This window comes from Elephantulus edwardii, unplaced genomic scaffold, assembly GCF_000299155.1.
Source record: "Elephantulus edwardii isolate Elephantulus edwardi_28Jun2011 unplaced genomic scaffold, EleEdw1.0 scaffold00050, whole genome shotgun sequence".
Lineage (NCBI taxonomy): Eukaryota > Metazoa > Chordata > Mammalia > Macroscelidea > Macroscelididae > Elephantulus > Elephantulus edwardii.
The window spans coordinates 10796374-10801531 of record NW_006399800.1 but is presented as its reverse complement, the minus strand read 5'-3'; the positions used below and the strand labels follow the sequence as shown (position 1 = coordinate 10801531).

Here is a 5158-nt window from a genome sequence, read left to right as displayed (position 1 = left end):
ATAACAAGTGATTGCAAAAACCATGGCCTGTATCAGGCGGACCTTAGTCTCCAGAGAGACACCGTTGCTCTTGAGTACTTTAGAGAGGTCCCTAAAAGCAGACTTTCCCATCATGATACATTTTTTGATTTCCTGGCTGCTGATGCCAAGAGTGTTGACCGTGGAGCCAAGCAAACTGAAGCTGTGAACAATCTCAATCTCTTTGCCATCCATCCTGATGCTACCAATTGGTCCATGTAGATACTTAATAAATGGAGAAATCCATTGTATTTCCATCCTTTATTCAGAATATAAGGAAATTTCCATTACAGTGTAAGATCTTTTATCAACAAATCTGGTGATACAGTATTGATAAACATGACCTGTAAGTGGTTTTCCAGTTCAAGCCATAGTCTTGGTGAGCCTTCAAAGGAGCTTAGCTGGTCTTTATCACAGCAAAACATAATCTCCAACTTTTTAAATAGAAGGAAGAATAACTCCAGATTAATTTATAAACTAATTTGGGTGACCATCAAAATTTCCTCCATTCACAATCTGGCAAGAATCTTCAGAGTGACTGTTGGATCAAAGAGCCTTTCGTGTGCTCCCGGTTATTGTATAAAGCATAGAGGATGGTAAGTGTTAGTCCTGCTAGACCACCTCGTGCTACTCCCTGAAGACCACCTGTGCACTTTTACAGCATTCCTGTCATGGTTCCAGCTGCTACTGTATTAAGGTCATCTTCTGCACCTCAAGTTTTCTCAATGGTTGGCTGGAGCTTCCCGACTAAATCAAGCCTGGAAGCAGGAGCGGCATCCACTTCCAAAATGGCTTCCTCTGGAAACTCTATGTACGAACAGTGCTCAGGCTGTTCATTCACAGGGTCGCTATGAGTCGTCTATGACTCGACGGCATTAAACAACAACAACAACCACCACATGCACGGTAGGGTAGAGCAAGAGAACCGAGAGTATTAGTCCAAAGTGCCCCTTGCCTGGTGACCATATTAAAAATTTGTACATTTCTTGGTTTGGACCATATCATGTCTTGGGTTTCCTTCAGTCCTAGCCTCAAACCATTTATTGCCCAAATGCAGCCCCTGCCATGCAACACCCTCCTATGGTAAAGAAGGCAAGTTCAAATCTGCCCTGGGGCTTATTAGCTCGCAAGGGTAAAATAAATTAATTTGTATCCTGATTTGTTCTAATATGTGAATAGATAGTTTCATTTTCACATCTAAACATGCTTAGAATTTTTCTGAGTATACTGGATGTGAGATAGAAGTTCAACTTTATTGTTCTCCAGATGACTTTTTAGCTGTCACCAAATCATTTTGTCTATAAAACTGTGTTTTCACTACTGCTGTGAGTGTCTGTATTTATAATATTATGGCATTCCTAGCATATTTTGTTCTATTTCCAACTTTTCCATCCTGTTCCATTGGCTTCTTAATTATTAATATGCCAGTACCTCATGGTGTTAATTATTGATTTGTTTTAAGATATATTGTAGCTACTTCTTCCCCATTGTTTCTCTGAGTTGTCCTGCATTTACCTGTTTGTTCTTACTTTGGAAACAAATACATGACTAAAATGATTTTATTCAGTATGTATGTATTTTTTCCCACCAGTTTAATGCTGAATATTTCCCTGTGTTTACTACAACGGAAATTTGGGATGTGTAAGGCACCTTTTCAGCTCTAAAAAAGAAACAGTAAGGAACCGTAAGGGGAAAAAGAACTGGGAAAAGAATAAGCTTTTGCATGTGGAGTTTCTGGCCCTCATGAGCTGACTGAGCTCATTTCCCTGTACCTCTAGATGTCCTGATCATGTAGTGATTTCTCCCACTAGAGACCTTCTTTCTGTTGATGACTCTCAGTGCCGATTTATTTTGTACCATAAGCTTGAAATATATTGCATTTGAATTAGCTGAGTAAATATAACACTATTCTGTGGAACTCTTCTAGGTGTGGAAGGATATATTCTGGATACATGTTATATTCTATGCCTGTAAATACAGACTTTTGGCAAAGGCCCTTTATCCTGCTAGAATTAAAGCATTAGTCTGGTGACGTAGTCCATAGAGAGGTGTCCTGCTAGCCCCAAAGCGGTACATCTGGAGGTTTGAATATACCAGAAGCTCCACAGGAGAAAGGTGGACAGTCTCCTCCCATATGATTTATAGCCTTCCAAATCCTATTGCAAGTTTGGCTATGAGTTCAGTCCAAGTCAATGGCAATGAGGTTTTTTAGTTTGAAAATTAAATTAGATTAAACTGTCATATATTTTCTTCTTGGTTGTCTGTTAGGGAGTGCTGGTGACCTAGTGCTAAGGAGTTGTGCTGCCTGCCCACTTATAGGCACATGGTTCAAATCCTCCAGCTGCTCCATAGGAGGAAGATGGACTGGCTACTCCTGTGCAATTTACAGCCTCTGAAAACTTGCTGGAGAGTCAGTGATGAGTTGGTTCCAAGTTGATGATATGTAACAACAATGGCAGTCTTCATTATTAATATAGTAAACAAATACAGAGATGCTTTTAAATATCAGTTACTCTATTTTTATAGCTTTACAAGTCAGCTTGAAGCAGAGGATGTATTTTATATGTATTATATGGAATGTTATGGACATACTTTTATTGTTGAATTTTAATACTTGACATTGAACAACTTGCTGAATAACTATGATTTTTAAAATGGTTTTCTTTCTATATAGTGTTTTGAGCATATAACACCTCTCCAAACCTGATAAATAGTATTGTGAGATTACTAGTTTATAATTAAGAACCCAGGGGAGGTCTTATGGTTTAGTGTTGAGGAATTGCACTGCCAGCCCAAAGGTATGTGCTTTGAATCCACCAGCTTCTCTATAAGAAAAAGATGGGCTGTCTCCTCTCATGTGATTTACTGCTTCTTAAAACCCTCTGGGAGGTTAGCTATAGGCCGATTCTGACTCAGTGGTACACAGGAAGAAGCAACAATTGACCATTTGGACAATACTTACTCTTCATTCTATTTTTGCTACACATCAAATCCCTTTGATAATTTGATCTTTCACCTGCCTGCTAAATTTATAAAGTTCCTTAGGACTTTACCTTGAATCCTTTCTATTAAGTCTGTAATTTTTCCTTTTATCTCCAGTAAGTATCTAAATGTTAATGCATCCCAACTCTATTTCACAAATGCATATGTACTTACATATATGACTACTGTTATTTGGCTTCTATAGCCACATGTTAGTGGTCAAATTGAACTTCATGTTACAGTCTTTTCCCTTCATTATTGCACTTAGAAATTGCACCACCATCCATTGTGTTTTAAGGCAGAAATGCTATAGCCTTTGGTGATTCTTCTCTTCCTTTTATTTTTTCTACATTCCCCCTTAGTAAGAGATATCAATATTGTTAGCTACATTCCAAATATGTCCCTCTTTCCACTGCATTCCTTGGTTTAAGTAATGAAGAGACTGAAGAGGAGCTTTCTAATTTGCATCCTTCCGTCCACATTTGCTTCTTTCCATCATTTTCCTGCTCAATAGAATTGATTCTCTTAATCTGTAAATCTGATTGCATTATTGTTCTGCCTGTCAATGTATTCTGAAGGAGACTGTGTTTGTAATAAAATTTGTTTTTAATACCATGATCAACAAAGTCTAACGTATCTGGCCTGCTTTGCCTCTCCAGCCCTCTCTGTACTGCAACTCTTGATCATTATAGTTTAACTGCCTCAGATGTTTGTTTTGTTCTGTGTATCCTTAAACATGCTAAACTTTTAACTTGTTCTAGTTCCTCTGCTGACAATGTTATTCTCCAGGCTGTATACAGGCTAACTTGTCTCTTATCCAGTTATTACCCTAAATGGCTCTTCTCTTGAGCTCGGGCTCTTCTCTGATCACCACATCTACTGTCACCTCCAATTTATTGTTCTCTGCATCATTTCTTGTTTGCTTTCCTCATAGCATTCTCAAAGACTTAATTACTTTATTAAATATGCCTTTTAAGTCTGCTTTCTTGACTTTTGTTCCACAGGGCAGACCCTCTGTCTGCTCTAAATCTCATTACGTAGTTAGTACCTAGCACAATGTCTGGCACCTAGTGAGTCGTCACTATAGTGGATGCTTAGGAAATAAATGAATAAATTAATGGAGAGCAGCAAGGAAGAAGAGATTGTGTGGAGAGTTCAAGAAAATATTTCTTCCTCAATATTAAGTGGAAATTTGTGTTAAGAGAAAATAAAACAAAAATTAGCATTTTAATTGTTAGTTAAAAGCAACTATGTATTATGTATATATATATATGTGTGTGTGTATGTATTTTTCCCCCCCTTTGGGTAAGGACTGAAGGAGGCTTATTGGAATTTCTTTTGGAATTCAAAATTACGATGCTGCAGGGACTTGACATTTAGTAGGATGTGCTCCCTATAAATTTGAAAAGTAGCATGAATTTCTTTCAGAATATGTTTTAGAATTCTTCACTGACCTTGTTTAAGCAGCAAATAAGAAGATAATTTAGCAAACATTTATTATATTCTGCCAGTTAGGCATAGTTCTTGTCCCTCAAGGAACTTCATGCCGACAAGTAGAGGTGACTTTCTGATAAAGAAATCATATTGTATTTTGTCACAACATGAATTAATGGCACATAGGAAGAACATAGTGGAACAAAAGAAGGCGTTTATAGGTATGAATGGGGCATGAAAAACCTCCCACAGAAGGTGACTTGAAGGAAGAATTTTTCTGATGTACAGATTTTTGGTTGATACAAACAGAATGTACACAGATACAGAAGCATGATTAACATAGTTCTGAGATTTAGAAATTCAGCGAAATTTAGAAACTTCACCAGTCACTGGGAAAATGTAGGAGTCATGCTAATGTGATTGGAGAGGTAGGAAAAACCAGATAATAAATGACTGTGTGCTGTGAATGCAGTCTACATTTTACAGAACATCTATGTCACTTGGTTTTTTTTAGTTTTGTTTTTTATTAAATTTTATTAGTTTTAATGAGCATTTACAGAGATTTTGGGTTTTCATTCATTCATTGTTGCACTGTTTTCTCCACCCTCATCCCCAGTTCGTTCTTCTTCCCCCCCCATGTCTGTTTCAATTGTCCAATTGCCACAGTGCTTGTCAAAGCCAGTTCTGATTAATCTCCTTTGTCAGTGTGTCCCTTGCCATTCCC

General features: G+C 37.6%; 1 protein-coding gene and 1 pseudogene across 2 annotated transcripts in view; one reads left to right on the top strand and one right to left on the bottom strand.

The window, feature by feature from the left end:
• The window catches only part of LOC102871340 (small conductance calcium-activated potassium channel protein 2-like), a 258815-nt gene that overhangs the window by 46530 nt on the left and 207127 nt on the right, over positions 1-5158 (top strand). The window lies entirely within an intron of this gene.
• LOC102847439 overlaps positions 548-5158 on the bottom strand; it is a 10280-nt pseudogene continuing 5669 nt past the window's right edge.